Here is a 23,140-nt window from a genome sequence, read left to right as displayed (position 1 = left end):
CTTCAGCTCATCCATTATCTGTGTTAGGAAGTTGTCATCACTCCAGAAACCTCCTGGATTTCTTGTGCCCTGCTGTGTTGCCCTTCCAGCAGATACTGAGGTGATCATGAGGCTCTTCCAGTTGCCTGAAGAAGGTCTCCTTTACTCGTTCTTCTGATCAGGCGATCTATAACAGACATCCACCAAAGCATTGCTCTTGTTGTATTGCCTACCAATGCTGACTCACAAGCTCTCAACTGGCTTATTGTCCGTCCCTACAATGAGGTAGTGTCAAGCAGATGCTATCATACACTGGAGAACCGTTTCACAGCAACATCAGGCTCCTCCTCTGCTGCAGTTTGTCCTTCCTATGCTTTCCAGGGAACACTCACAAATTCAAAGATACCCCATTCTGGGAGGCCTCATGCCCATTCAAAGCAACACCACAGTTCAATCAATCATTTTCCCTGCAAACAGCAGTTCCTTCCCAGTTTGCTGGTGTTGATATTTCTTTCCCAGCCTCCAGTCTTGCTGCCTGGAACTTCACCAGACTGACACATTAGGCCACATTTTAAGACTTGGACCTTTTCCTTCCTAGAAAGAAGTTTCAAGTAAACCTTTCCATCTCGTTAATGTAGAGAAACCCTCACATGGTCCTGGTTACCCTAGGGCTCTCTGCTAAAGGTTATCTCCATTCATTCCCTGTGTTACCGCTTCATGATTCAGTCTGTCCTTATATTCCCTAAAGAGCTATCCTCAGTCATGCAATTCACATGGCATTACATCTTCTCATCCCTGAGTCTAAACGTAAGGTAGCTTACCCTACGACACTTGCAACTGTAACAATTTTTCATTCTGATCAACTGAAACCGGATTTGAACAGGTGACCAAATCTTTGTTTAGCCACATGTAATAACTATAAGCTTACTTATCAAGCAGGCCTGCTTATTTCCACAGCACTACTTTTGGTATGGAGCACTGGCTTTTTGATTCTGCATTCATGTCTGCATCTGTCAGTGCCACAGCATCTCACTATGCAATGAAGTGATGCTCACACATTTTTCAAAAACCTGTGCACATTTTAGCCATGTCAATGTGTGGTCACATAACTAAACCCTGTCCTGAATAGTGACGGTATTTCCACAATAGCTGATGTCCTCTAAAAGAAGGAAAAGCAAGGCAAAAATTAATAAATACATGAATCAACAAAGTATAGTGGCAGAAATAAAAACCTTTGATGATACCAAGTACGCATGCAGCTTTTTTACTGGAATGAGCTGAGTCACTCACTCATGGCTCAACCAGTTCTGAATAATGTGGTCATCTGAAGCAAACAGAAATAGAATCTTTATAGCACCTTACAGCTGTGTTCATTCATTCATTCACTCACTTTCTTTGTCTCACAGGTCTATAAAACCCATTCCTCATTTTAACGGAGAGAATCAAAATACTCTGTTTACATTTTCAGCCAGTGGTACAGCCACTGGTATTTCTACTAATTAATCTGGATAGCTGGAAAAATACACCAATTTCCTTTTTTCTTGAGCCATAATGAGACATTTCATTTGAGACTGAAACTCTGTACGAGGAGGCTGATTTAATGCAAGGGAGAGGGAGCCTGATGTCAAGTTTCTCCATCCACTTCTCCCCTTAACTCTTTGATGTTGCTGAAAAAATTGCATGGGGATAATTTTTCAAAAGGGCAGGAAGCGTTTGCCTTGGGAAGTGTGTTACTATTTGTCTGTCCTCAGCTGAATTGTGTAGTGAATTTGAGAAGTTATGATTCTAGAAATGACATTAAAAGGGAAAACTGTGCAGTAAAATGGAGTAGTGAAACTAATGGTACTGCATTGCACAATGCCTTTTATCAACAGCACATGCACTCATGTTGACTGTAGTCCTCAAAAGTAAGGAAACCTAGTGCCTGGCCTTTTCACATTGCAGCCTAGTTCTTTCTCTTGCCTAATTTCCCAGTGAGTCAAATGGGACCAATAATGAATGCTTTTTGTTGCCTTCAGGTAGGCCTTGTTGTGTAGACAGGAATACACACAACCTGCTGTGTACATAATAGTACTCTTGTACTACATTTTCTGTGTTTCTCTGACTTGGCTTTCCTTTCTTATTAAAACATTTGCACCAGCTTCTGTCTGTTCTTGAAGTCAGAATCCCCTGTTGCTTCCAGCATTGTAAGTGCCACAGCACCCCGTCTTCCTGATGGCAGAGGGAGAAGGTACTGATACTGTTCAGCTCAGTTCAGGTTAGGCTATTGCACACACAAGGTACAGCAAGGTTTGAAATAACACCTCAGATCTGATCAGAGAGGTCATTCCCAGAAATGTCCAAATCTCACACATACCAGGAGTTCTGGAGACCTGGTATCCGAGTCTTGCATAAAAGCAGCACATGATAGAAGAAACAGTGACAGTGGATAACCTTTTGAAGCTTCCAACCTTAACAATGCCCAAAAGTTTGCAAGATAAACCTATTTCACAGCACTTATCTTTTGGGATTAGGAAAAAGGAAAACGGTTCAGAAAAAGCTATTGCTATGGACTTGATCTTCTGTCCTTATTAAACCTAGTTTTTCATTTAAGGACTGCCTCTTTGAGTAGTCTTCACTAACTTTGACATTTTTCCACATACAAGACCAGTCATAAGAATATAAAAACCTTAAATTAAGAATTTTGGTTTTTGCAACATCCATATCACTAAGCTGGTTCTCCATTTTCTTCTGCTTCAGTGCCAGTAGAACCTCATCACTATTCCCTTCCCATTTGCTACAGCAAAGAATTTGTCTTTAGGTGCCAAATCTACTCCCCAAAGCTGTTCCAGGAATACAAGTAATATTCCAGAAAGCTTCCTCTTTCAGCTTTTGCTATTGGTATGGTTTCTGGAAAGCAGATGTGCTGTAGACCTAGATACTCTCTATTCCACCACTTATGTGCAAGTGATGGGTTTGGGTTTTTTTTTCTGGTAGGAGAGCCAATGCAATGAAACTCCTTACAATTCTACCCCATATGTTTGATACCTTACACAGCCTTCTATCTAGCCTGTCCTTCAAGTTGTGTCTGATAAATGAAAGCTCAAAGCTGGAGAAAAGGTATGAAGAGCATTCCCATTACTTCTGCAACTCTTCAAAGGAGCAAGTTACAGTCCTAACCCCAATTTACTAGGAGAGTGGGAAAACCCCGGTACCAAACCCCCATCTTCTAACACAACATGTAACAGAACTAGGATGTAACATCTGACAAGAAGCAACAGGCATGCTTCTGTGTAGTCCTCGTTCATCTCAAAGAAAGTTCCTGCCTCAGCTGACACTAGGGCAGTGAAGCCCTGGGGCTTTAAGAGGCATTGCCTGGCACATTATCCATATGCAGTCCTAAGTGGTTTTCTCAAAAGAGCTGGTGGAGATGGAGCAGGGAAATGAGAGAGGTTCAATGCCAAATTTCCTCACTTGATGCAAATATCAACCCCCTTGAGTAATAATTTGACATTCCTCAGCAAAGACATACTCTGCTTTTGAAATATTTACCTTTCCTTTATTTTTTATAACCTTAAGAAAATTTGGGAGGAATGTGAACTGTTTTGTTTTTTGTCTTCCTATGACGGCAGAGATGTATTTATAGCCAGGAACTGCCGGAGAGTTCTCACGTGGCTGCTGAAAATTAAAACAGCATGTAGGGTTTTGTTTTGTTTTGCTTTTATGCCTTTGCCACTACAATCTCTCCCCGCGTTCCCTAAACCCTTGTTATTGTAACCAGAGCCACATTTTGCATTGCTACAATTGCAGGGTTATGTAAATTCCAAAGGCTTTAAAGGAAAGGGCCTGCAGATTCTGCTCCGGGCCATAGGGAAGTTGACACAAACAGTTATGCCCAACATCTAGGGAGAGGCAAAGGCATTCATAAATTGTCAACAGACAGGAAACCTAAGTCTCAACCTCAGCATCAACCTGAAGTTTTCTAAACCTTTTAGAACTTACTGGTTTCATTTAAATTGATTGTCCTCTCATTTTCAGTGTTGTGCTTTGCTATGGCCAGGAAAATTTCCTTCAGCCACTTCTGGAAATCTTCATATGTCCTCTCTCACTTTCCACTGGTGTGTACTGGTTTACCCAGGAGAGCCAACAACAAAAAGCTCTACAGGTACAAACTTTTTCAGACTCAAGGAACTGTATTTTTACAGCGATCATAAAACCGTACATGTTGAAAAGCATTACTTGACTCATGAAGACTTTTATATTAAAAAAGAAAATTACACCAAAAGAGAACAACCATACTCACGAAAGACAGGAAGAGAACAAAGAGTATGCATCTGATCCCTTGCAAGAAGTCTTTACAGCAAGTAGGAGTGGGAAGAAATGCGATACATGTTGCACATCTGTGTGCTTCTGAGTAACCAAGTTGTAATGCTGACACTAGCTGTGCATTTCTGTGTGGGCATGGGCAAGCCAATTCATGTTTCTGACTCTGTACTCTCTAAAAGAGGGATAATAAAACCTGACTCCGAGTCAATGTTAGAAGGCTCTGCATAAGCTCATCTTAGTCCCCAGTGTTTAGACAACTCAGCTAAATGAGAAAAAAGTTTAGCCCACTTCTCCAGCCTTGCTTCTATTTCAGCTCTAAATCACCATTAGTCAAATCATGCTTAGACCTCAGACAAAAACCTAGATTACATTATTCCTGAAGTATGTGGAGCTTTTGCACAGCATGGTGCACCGTGATCACTGGAGTGTGCTAATGAGGGCTCGGGGAAATTACTGTTTTTGTGAAAAGGTGCAGCCAGAACTCCCTAGCCAATTCAGCCGACACTATAAAGAAGGATGAGGCTGTGGCGCCGCTCCAACATGCTGTCTCTATAGCTGTTGAGTTTTCCAGGCAACCTTAAATTTACTGCAGTGGATATGAAAAAGCAGGGCTTGCTGTATTGTTCACCCACCTCTTTGGTGCAAAGCCAATCATGGTAAGTCCTCAGGAAAGAAAACCAAGAATCACTGCCTCGCAGTCACTCTACTACCAGGTAGGTCAGTGCCAAGCCAACATAGGAAGGGACATTCCAAGCAATTCCCAAGCCGTGATATTTTAAAAACAATCACTGCAATGGAAGAGATGACTTCAGTAGTGGACAATAGTTCCTACTCAGCTGGTAGTTACTGTCGCTGCACAGGTGGCAATAACTGTTATTATTATGAAAGTGTAGCTGTTAAAATCTTATTAAGGAAGACAAGACCCATTTCTGGAGGTGCAGCTACACAGGATCCCTGCACAGATCAGAAGTTTCTACCATTTTGTCATGTGTGTTTATTTACTTGGAGCCAGGAACTTCTCTGTGGAGCTCTGATCCTGACACTCACTGTGACCTTGGGCAAGTGACTGAATGTCTTTGCACTCACAACTCCTTTTGAAGTCACCTGGTGATGTGGATGCTCAACAATTCTGAAAAAACAAGCCCTACAGGTCAAAGCCAATGTCCGTTAGAGCTGAGGTGTTTTGGGTCACATCATAAATTGTATAAATTTTGAATGCAAAAACTGAAGCATCCACAGCTAACAAATATTTTTGTAAATGTGGTCCTGTAATTGGCCAAGTGTAACACAACTCTCAGACACAGAAGGGTGGAGTCCAAGGGACCATCTATATTAACATTTTTGGAAGAGGACAGTTTATTAAGGGTCTGTGTGGAGTCAGAAACAAGCAGCCAGACGACAGAGAAACCAGAAATCAAAGACAGCTATATTAGACTGTGTCCCATTCTTAGTGCACCTAATGATAAGCATCTGAGAACTATACATTTTACTGAACCAGGTAAAGTACTGACCAAAATTGTTACTTTATTCTGTAAATTATGTTTCCTAATAGCCTAAACTCTTGAATCCTTTCCTCAAAGGTGACTAGTTTAGCACTCAAAAGCACTGTGGAACACAGGCAAGAAACTCTGATATCCTGTAATATCAAATTCCTCAGATTTCAGTCTTGAACCCAAATCAAAATTGATACCTGCGTCTAAATGATCAGCACTGCTTCATATAGACTTTGGTATCTTATCCAACTATTAAGCAAGGTGGAGGTTGCTTAGCTTTTGGAACCTGTGAAGTCTGCAGCCTGTAATTATTGGCCAAACCAGCAGCATAGCTCCCATCTACAACTCATTTGTTTCCCTGAGTTAACAAAACCCTTCCTTACCTTCCATGCTTGCATATCCAATAGATACTACTTGGCTCAGCACAATTAACAAAGCAGGCAGGACAAGGGGCCACTTAGTCAGCTCTGACGCATTTTACAGCAGAGGACCTTCAATAGTTGACACAGTTCAAGCAAGGCAAAAAAATCATAAAATACTAATAAACATAACCACACAGACTTTTCGATAAATCACACAGGCCCGATGAAATACAAGTATAACAAAATCCTCCTACTGATACCAAATGGCAATAAGAAAATGAAAGGCCTGTGTTGGCCCAGTGGTTCAATGTGGTGAAGTCTAGTTAGGCCCATATTAGATTCTCAGGACTATCATATTCCTCTGCTGGGTAAAGAAGGGAGGGCGAAAAGAAAGAACAACTGTAACCATATGGATAGAAGGTACATAGTAAGAAAAAAAAGCAAACCAAACCAAACAAAAAACCACCCAGAAACAGAACAGAACAGAACAGAACAGAATAGAATAGAATAGAATAGAATAGTTCAGTTGGAAGGGACCCACAATGATCACCTAGTCCAACTGCCTGAATGTTTTAATGCTCTCTAATGATGCAACTCAGGTGAGCTGCAAAAGGCAGACTTGTGTTGTCCTCTCTCCCTGCTGCAATCAGCTACACCCAAAAATATCTGGAGGGATAATGACATCTGACACAGCCACGGTAAAAATGACCCAAACAAAGAAATGGCAACTCTGAGGGTGTGAGAAAGTCTGCAAACAAATCACTGGGTGTGTCAGATATACAGACGCTAATATAATGCAGTGATTACTATGTCTCTGCTCAGTGAATATGTAAAAGTGAGCTTGGTGTTTTAAGAACCATGCACAATGACCGCTGAACAAACTCAAGTCTGGGTGCATTTGCCTAGGAGCAGTACAATATTCGCTGTGACCCTAAAGCTTCATGGGACACTCAGAACATAACTGAAGTCCAGAGATACTAAACAAAGCCAGCATGGCAGCTTATTCTACATGTAGACTTTTTAGACTGCTTCTAAGTAAGTATCACAGAACTGGGAGAACTGCTTTTGTGACACCCATGAGTGAATTTCTCAGGGAGTTTCACTGTGGCTACAGGGCCCATTATTCCCCACCCTGTTAGCATCACAAGATGTAGTGTGTATGATTCACATCAAATGGAAAAATCTGGCCCTAGAAACAAGCCTCCAAAATGCTGGTGAGAACTTCAGCTTTAAAAGTCCAAAAGCCACAAATACAGGAACCGAGAGAGCTCAGGGACTTAGGGTCACACAGTTTAAACAGGAAACCTAGAAAATAAAGCTTATACATCTATGCAGCCTGGGCTGTTCCATTACAAGCAAACAAACAAACAGATAGATAGATAGATAGATAGCACACTGGAAAGCACATACCCCAAGTCACACAAACAGTTAATGGCAGTTAATGGCAGTGGTCTGCCAGCAGAAGCAAGCCCAAGATTAACAATGGGAGACTTTCTAATGGAAGTCAAAGAGTATTTCCCATTTCTCTGGAGGCGTTGCCCCCCAGTCTGGCACCAAACTGCCCAGCTTCCTCTAGCTTCTTTGTGAATTAAGTTTATTCCTGAAAGAGCTAAACAATCTCAAGACACCATGACTAATGAGTGCTCAAAGGAAAAATGAAGGTTGCCTATCTCTCCCCATCACTGTGTAACCACTTAGTGTTGAGTACCCAGAATTGAACACAGTGTTCCTAGTGTTGTTTCATCATAGCTCAGAGACATATTTCCTCAGCAGGCTATTTGGATCAAAGACTTAAGGCAACATCCCTGAAAGAAAAGACAAGGCAAAACACAGAGGGGACTTTTTCGCCATCTGCTTCCATTTTAATTTGCTGCACTCCACATGTCACCAGAGCCTGTAGGGTGGTCAGTTGGATTCTGTGTCATGTGCCTTCATGGGAGCATAGGACTACAAGGTCATCACGTCTTGTTTCCTACAATCACAGACAACTGCATAATAGACATGTAGTCCAGCAGACTCCACAGCACATTTATTCCAATACTGTCACACATTAACATAGGACTTTTCAAGTGACCAGTGGGAAGCAGAATTACATAAGTTTTCCAGTCTGAAGTGAGGCAGCCATTTTCACTCTTAGTTTAAAGCAGCTGACAATGACAAATTAGGTATTTCATTGTACAGAGGTATAATATCATCTCCCTGACCTCTGATATCTGATTCTAGAGATCATAATTTAGTCTAGTCTTATTTGAATATTCATGCTCTGTGGATAAAAATACATACAGCTACAGATAATATGTTTATATCTGTCAAAGTGAGAAAAAATGAAATATTAATATGTATGTAATCTGAATTGTATGTTGATATATCTTGCAAAAATCGAGGCTGGTAATTGAAAAATTGACTCTCAAGACTGATGAAGTGGCATTCTTAAACTGCTTTTTATTAAAAGTACAGTGATACCATATGAAAATATTAATATATTATGTTAGGTCAACTCTAGCTTGTATTTAGAGTAAGTATTTTCTTAGATAAGGCTCCCATTTCCCAGTAGCTTAGCTACACTAACAGATGTGTAAATCAGAAAGAGTATGGGCCTCTGGAGATGTCCCAATAGATGTGAACATACTAAACATCACCACTGTAAGTAAGCAGAGGACGAGGCAGTGAGGAGTTGCTTGCTAAATTTTGCCTCTGTTTAAACATAAAATGCATCATGAAGGGCACAGTAGGACATTTAAAGCTTAACACATGTCCTCCAGCAGGTACATGAAGCTATTCTAGATAAGCCCAGACACAGCTGGAAAACAATTCATGGGTCCCCCAAGGAAAATTTCACCTAGTCAGAAAATGCATCTGTTTTTCTCCCTATAACTTAGTAATGGTGAGTGCCAAAGACTTCGTAACATTCATACAGACTGCCTGAATCCTGCTGATGATGAAAGGCTAAGGTCAAGCTTTGTACTGCTGTCATTGGCAACACATTTCAGGGCCTCTACAACAGAGCCAGAGGGATTCACTCATTGGGATGCCTGACCCACAGGGCAGTAAAAGTATGAAACAAGCAATGAGGGCAAGTTCATATCTCAGTAGGGCACAGTTGGAAGACAGTTCATATTGGCAGTGCCCTAGCATGGTTATTACTCTATCCCTGCATAACAGTGCAGGAGGATGCTGACAGATCAGAGCACAGGCAAGAACAAAACCAACTGTCTCTCTGTGCATTCAGCTGTTAGAAACATAGTTTAATTGGTTCCCGCTGTATACACGGCTGCAAAAGTAGCAAAGGACTGAAGTCCCCTCGTGTTTGGTCAAGATCTTGCTTTCTTTCATCTGTTGTGCAGATGCTGATGGGGTCACCTGCCTGGAGGGGGTCAGGATTCTGCCAAATGGATTTAAGCAGGGTACTCACAGTCCAGGCATCCCAGCTTAATGGTCAGTGACTCAGTGAGAAAACCAAGACTGTCTGCACTAGTGGATGGCCCCATTCCTGACAACGTTTGTAAGGAAGATACCCTGGCAAACCTTCTCTACAGATGTATGCTGTTTAATCTAACAAATAAATCCATTCCACCTAGTTAGGGCAGATCTCTTACAATCATTATCAGCAGTACCTAAGTTTCATACTCTCAGTATAGGCAAAAACCTAAATGAAGGGTGGAGAGTAGGAAGAAGAACAGGGGATTATAGCTAGAGGCTCTGGGAAGCCACAGCACAGATATGGGGGAGGGAGAAAGAAAGGGGAGGAGTACCCACTCTGCAGCAGGGTGATATACTTGCATTCTGGGAGAAGTATGATGTTGGTGAATATATGGCTTGTCTACCAGGCAGGAAGCTAAATGCAACATAATGATAAAGATGTTGTTATAATATTTTAGTTTAATTGCTATGGCTTTGTTAAACTAACACTTCAGAGGACATAAAGATAGCTAAAAAAAAGGGTCTTTAACTTACCTGCAGTGAGAGCATTTATATGGTAGTACAGACTCCCACCAGGTTGCAGACATCTGAGAAAGCTGTGCCTCAGTTTCCCAAAATGCTGAATCCATTAATATTTGTAAAGTGCTTGGAAATTTTCCAAAGGAAAGTGCTGAATGCAAAGAATAAATTGCTAACTTTATCTAACTATATATATGTGACCTATCCTCACATATTTGTATAGTGTATGATTGCAGACAAGAAAATATTCTCATCATTTAACTCAGTACTGGTTAAATAGGAACAGTCCATTGAGATTGCTCCAGCTCCATCAGAAACAATCATCTGGCTAATGAGCATACAATACCCGCAGCATTCAGGGTTTGATCTTAAACCAGTGGAAAGTACAGAACTTACTGCGTTGTAGGCTGATGATTTATTGACTACATGTTTTCAGAGGGACTGGACTGTTGTAACATTCTTGGGGAAAAAAACAGCTTTATGTTAGAGGGAAATCATGTTACACCTCTACAAGAGTCCAGGAAACTTCTATGCACAGATCAGCAGAGGCAAGGATGCTTATACAGCTCCACAGTAGTTTCATTCCTTCTTGAAAAGGTTGCTCCCTTCAACCTGACAAGGAAATGAGCAGAACTGGCAGGCTGATGCAGAGCAACATGGAATTCCCACGTATTTCTGTCACAGCCTTCTGGAGATTTGAAAGAAAACAGATGACAGTACAGGGCCAAGAGCGTGCAAAGAGATTAATGATTTTTCAAGACCAGCCTGAAACACCTAAAAATAGCCTAATTTTTTTTTTTAAAGCACTGAGCTTTCCTGGAAAATGGAAGAACCCAAAATACTTGTTATTTATGAAAATATCAGCAATAATCATACTATTGATGAGTAAGCCTGTTCGAAATGTTCAGATTTAGAGAAATATTTAAATGCAAAAGAAAATGCAAAGCATTTCTAAAAATAACTGGAGGGGGGTTAGCAAATGAAATCCTTTCTGAAAAAAATGGTCACTGTTTGTAATCCACTTTTGAACTGGGGAACAAGGAGACATGCTGGTCACTTTTTTCACTGACAAGAAGACACAGTGCTAAAAATGAAGGTATAGTTTCTTCATGTGCATTCTTGACACTTAAAGGACTCTAAAATGTGAGTAAGTTTGTGGAGGTTTGTGATGTACTTGGTTAAGTTCCTCAGCCCACATCTTACAGATATGACTGTTTCTCCCTCGTGGAATAGCTGAAACATCAGAGGATCTTCACAGTGTTTTCTCTCTCGAAGACCACAGAAATATAAAAATGAGTATATAGAGTCAGATCAGAAGTCTATCTAAACCAGTACTCTATCTCCAAGCAATGGTCAGCTGCAGATGGTTAAGGAAAGCATCTAAAAATACCATACATAGTCTGATCCTACCCCTGCTCAATCCTTTTAGTTGTTTAGGACTTGGAGATGGGAGTACAGCCAGATTATCATGTTTAATAGCTACCAGTGGACCCATCCTCCAAGATTTTTCATCTCTTCCCACAGCTTTGTCTTGGGAGAAAGGAATCCTGCCACATGATATTAAACCCTTGAAATGTATCCTTGCATGACTTTTTCACAATGAAATCCAACCTGGATTGTGCTCCTTGGCAGAAATGTTCCTTCTCCCTTTTGCACGCACATGTGTGTATGTTTGTGTATTTAATTTATGAAAATGTCCTGGGGACACATCTTCAGATCAGATCTTAAAAAGTTAAATTGGACCTGACCACTTTCTTCAAGGATGAACAGGGCACTGTGTAAATTTCCGTCTCTTAAGACATCATGGCTCATTAATTCAATCGTTTAAGCTGCTAAAAACATTGCCCCTCCACACAGCAAACAAAATACAAAGCCCCCCAAATCAGGCTTGTTCACTGCCTTGAATAATAAAAGCCGTAACAGTAAAAATGAGTCCTTGTTCATGCCTCCTTAAAAAAAGTAATATACCAAGAAGACAGAATAGAGTTGTTGGGTCTCACAAATCAGCTTTGTCCCTAGTTCAAAGAAGAGCTGGGCTGGCACATGCATTGCCTGGATTTAAGTCATCTTGGGACACAGTGAAGAGAAAAATACTCTTCAACAAAAACAAATGCGAACTTCAAAGCTCACGAGCAGAAATATCAACTACAGTGATTATTGCTTTGAAGCCAGCAAAACTGGGAAGTGAGCAAGCACTTGTTATTCAGGGAGGGAGCCTATTCTTCTCTTGCTGCCAAGTTTTTCTCAGTTCCTCAAGGTTACTTCTATTTCCATTTTCATGCAGTCTAAACACATCCTTCTGATCTCCAGCTCCCACTCCTTGAATTCCAGCAAGCCTTCTGATCTCGTCCCTTTCTTATCTACTTCCTTCTTTACACCTTAAGTCTCTCTAATTCCTAACTCCAGAGAAACCTTATCACTGGTATAAGCCTGTCATATTCTCAGAGTAACTCTTCTACTAAATCCAAAAAACATGAGCTTCTCCTGGTCAGATTTGTTACTCCACGTTGTCCAAAGTCTAGAAAACTCCTACTACTAGAAGACATTATCTGACACCATAGAGATCACCAGAGAAGCCAAAATCTCAAGTGTTGAAATACCATGTGGAAAATTGAAAATATAAATCTAACATGGAACATGAACTTTGGGCGACTTACACACCAGACACAAAGCCTAAGGGAGGGAAAAGCCTGTTTGACCATCATCAGGTACAGATTTAACACACAGCACTAAGTAAGCTTGAGGCTGCACTACCAGTAGTGCTGCTCAGCATGTGATGTGTTCATGGGCATGTGGCTATGTGGTTCTCAGCAAATCAAAGATGGGTACATCCTTGTCTACATCCCAAAGACGGGACATGTCAAGGAAAAGCAGAACATGAGTACAGGACTGACATACCAAAGCTCATGGGAGCTTCTGGCAACATGGGACACATTCCTCTGTGACTTCTACTGCTGTAAAACAGCAGTAGCTCCACTGACCTTCAAAGAGTTACACTGCTGTAAAAAGTATGTGAGAAGAATCAAATCTATCTGTAGATTTGCCCAAGTCAGTCAGCCAGCATTTCAAAAGCAGCTTATAATTTTGGCTGTCTCAATTTTCGAGTGTCTTGGTGCCTTAACAAGACACTAAAAATAAAGAGCCAAAATTACAGGTTACTTTGCACAACTTGGGCCTCAGTTTCTCTGGACCAAATTCTGATGCTACTTGAGCTTACTTGTAATTGAAGCCTGGAATAAGTTTCTTGAACAATACAGAGCTACAAAAAACTTTCACTAGTACAGATGAGAGCAGACTTGCACTGTCTGTGCCTCAGGTCACTCTTTACCAGTCTGAAGACACTGGGCCAAATCCTCAGCTGGAATACATTTGTCATAGCTACACTGGAGCCCCCATACCTATTTTCACTGGCTGAGAATCCAACACAATAAATCCCATTTGACTAATTTACGTAGCATTATGAAATTTAATACCTATACAGAGCTTGGAAGATAACAAGTCCTCAGCCTGATAACGACTCAGAGTAGTGCCAAACAGAAGTAACTTCATTGTTAAGTGGAATTGCAGAAAGATGAGAAATGCATCAGATCTACTGCATGTTAGTATATATATAAAGTCCTACTACTACCAGTTTTCTGCAAATGCCTCAGTTCAAAGTGTGTTATTAGGGAACAGAACTGGTAAAATGGAAAAGCCATAAGAGATGCCACTGCCAATCATCAACACAACAAAAAGTACAGGAAAATACACGTAAACACTTTCATCCAATGGAAATCAGAGCAGTCAGCTTTCTTTTAATTTAGGAACACGCTGTGCTTGCCTGGGGGCTGCAGGGGCAGGGAAGAGAGAGAGGGTCAGATCTCCATAGGATTGACCCAGGTTTGAAAATTCACAGCAATTAAAGTGCTGAGAGCCAAACCTCCCACGCATCCTTCCCCTAAGTGTCAGGAAATGGTGTCCCCTGATTGCTCAATCGCTAGGTCAGATGGCTGGCCTGGAGGGACTAGATCGGTTTCTGGGATTCCACTGGACCTTGGGGGAATTTTATGTCAACTAAGGCAGATGGAGCGAAACCAAGCTATCTGGGAGATGCTTTCAAGATGCTGTTCAACTCTTGCCGTGCCTCCCTGCCAATAAAATAGTCAGTGCACGCCACGTCTGGACTTGATAAGAAAAATTTTTGCGACTGATTTCAAGATGAACAGAATGATCTCCATTACACATAAGGAGCACAACTAAAATAAACAGCAGCAATAGCAGCAAAGTGATACAGTGTGGTAAGGCCACTAGGATATCTAGAGAATTTGCTTACTCAGCTCTGTGAAGCCATGAGACTGCACTTCGTAACACATAATATAGACTTTTATAACCTCAGGGTTGCACTGTGATTGTCACAAGCTCCGACAGGGAATTGCTTTCTGTTTCACAAAGCAAAACTGAAAAGATGTCTTCCCTGTCCATATTGTGTTTGTTTCTCTTGCTTCCAGGGTCAGTGTCCACCAGTAGAAGAACTAGCAATTTCCTGGCTGGTATAACCTCATCGAAACTCAAGGATGCTGAGTGATGACCCATGCATTCTCATGAGACACTAGATTTATCTCCTGCCAGATCAGTATCTCCTTCCCCATTCCTCCTCCCACCCTTCCACTCAGTGTGCAACTTTCCCCCTGAACCAAGACTAACAGCCCACAAGGAACTTCCAGACTTGCAAACCCCTGCAGGTAGTGTCGCTCACTAGTGGGATGCTGAGCTGGAGGACAAAGAGAGGAATCGCGAGACAGAAAGGAAGCAGTCAGCTTAATACACCCCAAATCTGGAATTATCTCCCCCTTAGTTCCCCTTCTCACCCTCTCAGCTTTCAGCAGTTCTGTATATATTAGTTCTGTATTGCCCAATGCACTTCAGACAGACTAACTGCTGAACCAGGTAAAAGTGTCTGTGGCTCCCAGACACTTGTCTTGGCTGTGACAGCTCTCAAGCTTTTATTGGGGCATACAGGTTTCTAACAAGTTACTACATTTCTTAAGGATTTTTTTTCTTTCACATTGCCAGCCAATGTGACTAGGCTGTTGCTAAGAAAATAAAGCAGCTTCTTGGAAAAGGAGCTGCTAGGCTACTGGAAACAAAATCTAATAAGAAATAAATGGAGGACAGGAAAAGGATTCTGACATGTCATGGCAAAGCAGCCCAGATCCCAAACCGATTCCTTCCAGGTCTGGAGACTTCACTTCCAAAGTACATGCCTCCAGGATCTGGCTCTGAGAACACATGCTCCCTCACACATGCAGTCAGTACAGTTGCTTTTTCTCCAGCTCAGCCTAGCTTGCTTTACATGGCATGGCATGGCAACCCTTAGTGGGGATTAGACCTTGAACATCTGCCCAGTAAAGGCTACCCCCCTTACATTAGCCAGCACAGTGGTTACATCAACCTGCAGTTGCTTTCAGCACAGCTAACCAGACTTGCTCAATTTCATTTTGCAGGGGAGATCCCTGCAAAACTCTCTCCTCCCAATCCTCACCTTTCCTCCTTTTCTTCCTTCTCCCTGCCCCAGCAACCTACTCTGCCACCCTCAAGAGGAAAAGTATTTGCAGACTTATTCCATCACCAAAACAACTCAGCCCAGGGAGCGCTGACTCGCAACAGCCTTTCTTGTGACTGCTTGTTGGCTGAAGCCAATTACTAACAACACAGTGCATTATATTGTGCAATTCACATAGCTCCTGCTTCTCAGCCCAGCTTTGTGTTTGTATTCAAGGGCGTCATCTCTCCTTCCAGCAACTGCACAAACCAACCACCCTCTCACTGGCAAAGAGCTTTCTAAAGTTACAAGTGCTAGCTAAGTATGTCAGCTTCACACAGAAGGCCTCAAACTCTTCCACCCACCTGGGGAAATAGCTGTTTCTGTCATGGGTCTCATTACAGAAGATGCCAATGAAGAGGACAGCTGCCTCCACAGCTGTCCCCAGAACTGCTCCCGTCTCTACTCAGGGAATGAAGAAGGGACATCCAGGTGTGAAGTGGGGGAGGTAAAATTAATTACATGAATGAAGCACTGAATTTTAATTGTAAATAAATACAGGTGAGCGCCCCACTGAAAACACCACCTTCTTATGGAGTAAGCTTGGGAATCTCTGGACTGCTGAGGTAAAAAAAAAAAAAAAATTTTTAAGAATCACTAGCTTTCCTTGGGACCTGCACCATGTGTCTGTAGCAGTACCTCTGCAGGTTTTTCACAGGGAGATTCTCTTTGTAGTAGCTGCCTCCTTCACGTATGACCCTGTTACAGCTAGTTTTTGGATGTGAGAGATGCCTCTTTCCTCTGTAGAAGCAGCGGGTTCTTTGGAGAGCCCTTAGTATAAAGTTAGTACGGGCTCAAGGTGCTAAATTCATCAGATTTAGCGAGTGACACCCCACACTCGTGCTAGGATCTGTTATTGTCAGTAGCCTGGCAAACAGAGTGGGACAGGACTTCATTGGCAGGGAGCCAGGAAATTGCCTGTCATCCTCATAAGGAAAGAGGAACTGCTTGCTGCATAATATGACAAGGGATTAAAGAGTTAAAAAAGAAATCCTGCACTGTGGAGTTGCCTAAGGAAGTTGGGTTTTGCCTAGGGCTTATTTGGGATTTTGCTATCCTGCTACCAGAACATGAAGGAGCTGAATTTCAGTTAATTTTGTAGTCTTCCAAAGATACGTCCTTCCCTCCCTCTCTCTCTCCTTCGACCTCCCTCATCCCCTGTCACTCCCATGCACATACAGAAGAGTACAAAAGCCTGCACTGTCAGCCCCTCTGCATACCTTTGGGAGAAGCAATTAAGCTAAACCTGAATCCCGTGTGCTGCCAAGCTGGCTTCAGGATATTTCAGAGGAGAAAAAAAAGAAAAGAAAGACAAGCGGTACTTGCAGGGATTTGTTCTTGAAAACAAGAAAAAACAGGAGAAGATTTGCTTCAGCAGCTGCACTTACACTGTAGTGCCTGTGTCTCTGCGCAGTTCCTCCCTGTTCTGCAGTCCTGTAATCCACATAGAGAAATGCCTGTGCTGCTCCTCTCGCTGGCTGTGCTGTTGTAGTGAGACTGGAACTGCTGCTGTTTTCACTTTCAGACCAGCCTCTCTCTCCAAATCCTCTGACGTCAGACAGCCTCTAAGAGATATTTATGGAATGAACGATATAAAAGTTTCTCTAGGTAGAGCTCAGATTGCAGTTTTTTGGGATTTGTAATTTTTACCATTTTGGATAGAAAACCCCTCCAAGGGGGGTCAGGGAGGAAACGGTGGGGAACTACAGATGTGGTTGTATAAGTCCCTGGCAAAAGACAATCCCTGTACTTTTCTGCCCATGATATATTATATCCACACCCAGGATGTAACTATCTGTCATGAAAGTCCCCATTTGGAAAGCGGTATTTTCCAGCCTCTCAGCTGTGCCTAAACAGTGTTCAAATCAAGCCTGGCAAAGAAGTCTCCCACACACACACGCACTCCCAGCCCACAGCCCTCTGCTGTGTCCAGGCTTTGACTGGATTTAACTAAAACAGGAGTGAAACAGCTCTTCCAAGCATCTTGTCCACATCCTCTTTCAGTTTTGCACTAAACCCTTCCAGCTGGAATGTGTTCCCAGGCATGTGGGTCAGCTTCCCACCTAACTTCAAAATACCTTCTAGAAGTGTCTCATCTCAGATGAATACCAGCTCAGAAAATTCATTTGATCTTTGATCTCTATTATGCTCTGCCTATTTGCATCTCTATTTCTATTATTTCTTTGGTACTGTACAGTACGACACATTTCACCTGCTGTGAAAGCCACTTACAGTGTTACGAAGAAGAGAAGAGATGCTAGTGCAAAAACTGATGCAGAAGTATTAGCATTAACGTTAAGCAGTACTTGAAGAGTGAAATGCTTTCATGGTATAATCCTGCTGAGGCAAGCAATGATAAATTTGGACTGATAAGACTTCTTTGTTTTGCATTTAGGAGCTGAGCTTGGCTATAAGCCTGTAAGTATCAGTAGTCCCATCTAAGAGAGGAGGAAACTGAGGTCTGAAGGTGAAGTGATATATGTTGAAAGTCCTTGAATGAGCCTTGCCTGATTACAGGCAGACCTTTTTAAGAAATTCAAAACTTATTCAACATTTGCTGGAGGAGTCTACAAATGTGCTGCTATTATAAGCAACTGTTATTTTTTTTTATACCCCATCATTTCCATTTGTAAACAGTTATAAGAAGTATGTGTCTTGGTACCACTTTTGGAGATGTGAGTGCTATTTCAAAATGTAAAGCCAAGGTTCTTTTCTGTGCAACTTACTGGCAGAGCAAATTTACCATTTGGGGCTGTGTGGATTAGTTTTTTCATATACATATGCTTTCTCTTTTCTGCTCTACCATCATCACTTTTGGGCATGAGCCAGGGCTCTTTGAAATCAATAAAAATCATCTGATCAACTTCAAAAGGCTTAAAATCAAGTTTGCTCTGATAATTTTCTAATGGCAGGTAGCCCCATACATTGCCGTATCATCACTATGACCAAAAGCCTTGAGATAAATTCCAGAAGAAAATGGTGTCTCTTTGAAAAGATTTCCACCTTTATACTTAAAAGATGGGTCTAAGAATCTGGCAGATGCAGGAACAAGAAAATATTCCCAGCCCCAAAGCAGTATTCTGTCAAGCAAAGGAAGTAAAATGTTTTCATATATAATGAAAAATAATAAAAAGAACCCAGTTTTGACAATGCAATCCAAGCATTGAACAAGTGGTGGTGTTGTCCCCTCTGGCTATCAGATTTGCCACTTGTCTACTTAAGATCAACAAGGATAATTCAGGGCATGAGTCCCCATCCTGCCATGCTGCATACTAGAAGATCAACCCTGGAGTTACGTTGCTACCTGTTGGCAGCTTGCCCCATAGATATCCACAGGGAACTCTAAAGGGCAGAGTGATTCAGGACTTCTCTGTAGGATACCAGAGCTGGTCCTTATGGGTAGTTCCACCTCCCAGCAGCCTTCATTGACTCAGCTCCTGTGGTTAATAAACTCTTTAAAGCACGGTAAAGGCTCCTGGTGTTTGCTGAAGATGAGATAGCTATCCATGACTCCTGCTTTCTCTGTTTAATTTATAGGATTATATTACATCTTCTCCCTAGAGAGAGGAAAAGGAGGAACGTGGAAATCCTGACTATCACACAGAAGTAAAGCATTAATAACTACAGCCTGTCTTACAGTGTGACCCAAGCACAAACGGGATTTCTTTATTTCAAAAGACTGCAGCAAGATTGAAATGCCAAGAGACTGAAATGCTCTGTTTACCCATACATGATATGGACAACGACAGTGAAAGCTGCTATTAACCTGTGTCCAGTAGTGCATTTCATTTCTGTCCTGAAGGGATATGCCTCTTAACATGTAGTTGTTAAGGTAGAAACATCCATCCCGTCAGAAGTGCTACAACATTCCAGTTACTGCAGATTAAGACAGTATCTCTATGAACCTGTTGCATTTCTTTATGGAAGTGAAAGGAAGACTAGCCAGTTGTATTGTTGTATATTCATAACCTCTGCACTGAATCACGTAAGACTCACTTCCACAAGATGCAACAGGAGCCCTTTTTAGAACACAACACCACGATATGAAGAGCACAAAGATCCCATCTGTGGGCAATCTATATTCCTGTTTCCTACACAGGAAAACCCTCTCCATTGGACTGGGAGTGTGCATGGGGCACAATTTGCTCCATTTTAAACATAATTTATTTAAAACAGTACTTCTACCAAAAGATACTAGAGGCAGGCACTTTTGGAGGGTGAAAATCAACTTTGTGCACTGGACCAACACAAGCATAGGCATTACTCAGCCCTAAAAAAGAGAGAACAGAGACCCTCTGCATCACTAGTGCATGACTGACAAAACAAGAGAGCATGTGTTCCTCAGATCCAAACCAGTCTTAATACATGTTCACATAGCAGTCCAGTTGTCGTTACTCCCTTAGTGATACATAACAAAATAATAAACCAAAGGAAATGAAACCGTATTAAAATACTATTCTTGCTGCCATAGTGGAACAGACCATTCAGCTCTCTAGTCTAGTACACTGCCTCAAGCAGTGGTTAGATACCTGCTGATTCAGAGCATGAAGAATGGAAAACACACTACATCCAGCCAGTTGTGGGCTGGAATATTACATAAGAAACGGGGGGTAAAGAGGGAGGAGAAATTCTTTCTTGAACACCACAGTTGATCACTTTACACCCTGAAGCATGAGGTTGTTCCAGTTGCTGGGTTTTTTCCCTTGCACTAGTATGGCTATGAATGTTATTTCTGCATATATTTCAGTTTTGGGAACCTGCCAGGTTTTTTTCCAATCCACTGAAGTCAGGAAATGCAAAGTTATGGCATATGTTCAAAAGAATAGCACACACCAAAGCATGCAGAGAGCTCTATCTTTGTCCTCAGATGCACACAGCCTTGGCCATAGTTTTTAAATCCACCCGGTGATTTTCCTTTCATTTTGCATGACAGAATTCTATTCTCTGTGTGCTTTTGGCCTCCAGATTTAATTCTCCACTGCACTGACTGGAGTGAAACCACTTACAGATCTCGTAGATGTCTTAATTTCCAAGGCCTGAAGCAGTACCATGGCTTACCAGGTGCAAGTGAACAGTTTAAGTGATGGGTAGGGAAGCTGGTGATGTGTTGCAGATACACATGTGCCAGCAAGAAGGATCATTCTAAGACACTGCCACAGCTATCCTTGTCCCATGCAAGGGATTGTACCCTGCATATCAGGAAAGGGGGAAGGAAGCACTTTCTGGCACCGTAACACAGTGTTACGGTGTCTCTTTAGCCACACAGGATCATGCAGAGGATGGTAAGTGTCTGAGTATCATAATCAATGCATGGCACTGGATAAACCTGTATTTACAGTTAGGCAATGAAGTGACAGCATTTTAGACTCAGTTTCCTCCAGTATCAAAGCTAACAAAATATGAGAATCATGGGAGAATGAGGCTCACACAACTGAAGGAGTGCTTCCAATTAAAAGTAGTGCAGTGTTAGAGTAAGACTTACAAAGCCAGCATCTCTGCAGCACACTGCGACTGAACTTGGAGACTGAGGGACAGACTGAACTCCTCAAACTAAATTTAGCAACAGTCTTAGCCTTGATGGACCGTACTCATACATGGGGGTGGACAGAAGGCAGCATGGGCTGAGAACACCCTGCCTCCACCGCTGCCAGAAGAGGAGACAGGAAAGAGTGAGCTCTGTCCCACACAGGGAGTTGTGGCTAGGCTCTGACTCCTTTGCAGCAGTCAGCTAGACCAAAGAGAATTGAGTAGGCCGGACTATTTGGACAGTTGTAAACTAAAATTGTTCTGCAGATATATAATATCACAATTAAACAACATTTTTGTTATATATCACAGCCCAAGTAGCTATTCCCAGAGCTAACTTAGATTCATTTTGTTTTCCACCAAAAACTATATCGCAAGTTCAGGTTAACCAGGGTCCTTTGAGAGCGTTGTGGGACAACAGTTTCTTGGCTTCTTTCACACACATACTGGATTGACGACTGTTAAAGAACAGATACTTCAAAGAAGCCAGAGATACAACTTGGGGGAAAAAAACGTACGCACACAGTAGACAACCATGCAGACAGAAATGCCACCAATGATATACCATATTACAGCAATCATCATGTGTTACAAAACATCAGGGGAGCCTGGGTTGGAAGGAGAGTTAAATTATGGGGACTGTATCAAATGTAAGTGTCTTGACTGGCATAATTTTTTTCTTTTCTTTCCTAGACATTCCCACTTTTTGCAAAGAATTTATTTTTAAAAGACTCCAGGAAGCCAAGAGAGCCTATTAGACTAGCAATTATCCTGAGTCACTTCCTACAATGGTTTAAAACAACTTTTCAGAAAATCTCTTCTGTGGGCGTGGATGCAAGTACATCAGTGGCCCACAGAGTTGAACCAGTAAACCTGAAAGAAGTAATGATCTACAGCTAACTACATTACATTTTTAATAACATTGAAAGAATGCCAAGGTTGGAAAATCAAATGTTGGAAAATGACAGATATCAAACACATTACTATACGGATACGTTTATCCACTACCCATGTAAAACAGCTGTGGCAGAACGTGGGATGGAACCCAGCTGCCTGCATTTTAGTTCAAGACATTTAGCCCAACACAATTCTCTTTCTCCTTGTGGCTCTTGCCACAGTTGATGTGAGCCTGATGCATGGGATGAAGCAAGTATCTATAAAATGTGAGCACACAGTCAGAGCTGGTGCTTTAATTTTGGCACTTCCACACTTTTGGGTGCTTTAGTTTACCAATGCTTATGTTCTTTACTGTTGTTCTTTCTATACTATTTGCTCATTAAACAAGAAAAAAAAAAGTACCAATTCCAAAATTTTTGCACATGTAATCCTACTGAATTTATGAGAGATCAGCATAATCCCTGAAGCCTCCTGAATACAGGAGTTTTACTCTACTGCTGTCATGTCACCATACTGCTCTCCTCTTGTGATGTTGCCATTTCAAGATGTAATGCAGTTTGACCATGACATATGCAAGTGTCTTCTCAGGCAGGAAAATAAAAGAAAGTTCTTGAGTTCTGCTTCTGAAGCATGGTACAGTATTATGGACGTAGGCACAAAGACTTGGCACAATTATTCTTGGAAGATATATGAACTGTAGAGACCACTACGCTTGAGCCCCAAGTTTTATTACCAGACCAGCCAAAAGTGACCTCCTGTATCCTTGGTTACCTCACCTGCAGAAGAAGGAATTAAGACAGCCTGCCTATAGGATAAAAGCACAGGATCTTGACTGATAATATCAATCTTTTATAACATAAGAAATGAAACAAGCAAACAGAACAAAATGAAATCATAACATTTAGGTATTCTGTCTCTTTTGTACTTATTAAATACCAAAAATGAAGAAATAATTCTCATGTGACATATACATTTACTGTGAACATATGTTTCTACCACCTGCCTAATAATCTATAGAAACGAGTAAACTCACAGCATTAAACAGAAAGCCACCGAAC

The 23,140-nt window shown here is 41.7% G+C and overlaps 1 protein-coding gene across 3 annotated transcripts in view; it reads right to left on the bottom strand.

Annotated features, from left to right (window-relative positions):
* The window catches only part of DAAM2 (dishevelled associated activator of morphogenesis 2), a 218,983-nt gene extending 201,835 nt beyond the window's left edge, over positions 1-17,148 (bottom strand). For all 3 annotated transcript variants that reach the window (XM_076334380.1, XM_076334378.1, XM_076334383.1), the window contains exon 1: positions 17,048-17,148. The gene's annotated coding sequence lies outside the window, so the exon portion shown is untranslated. The remainder of the gene's footprint in view (positions 1-17,047) is intronic.
* Between the last annotated feature and the right edge of the window lie 5,992 nt (positions 17,149-23,140).

Source organism: Aptenodytes patagonicus, chromosome 3, assembly GCF_965638725.1.
Source record: "Aptenodytes patagonicus chromosome 3, bAptPat1.pri.cur, whole genome shotgun sequence".
In the NCBI taxonomy this organism is placed as follows: domain Eukaryota; kingdom Metazoa; phylum Chordata; class Aves; order Sphenisciformes; family Spheniscidae; genus Aptenodytes; species Aptenodytes patagonicus.
This window is presented reverse-complemented; position numbering and strand designations above follow the sequence as displayed.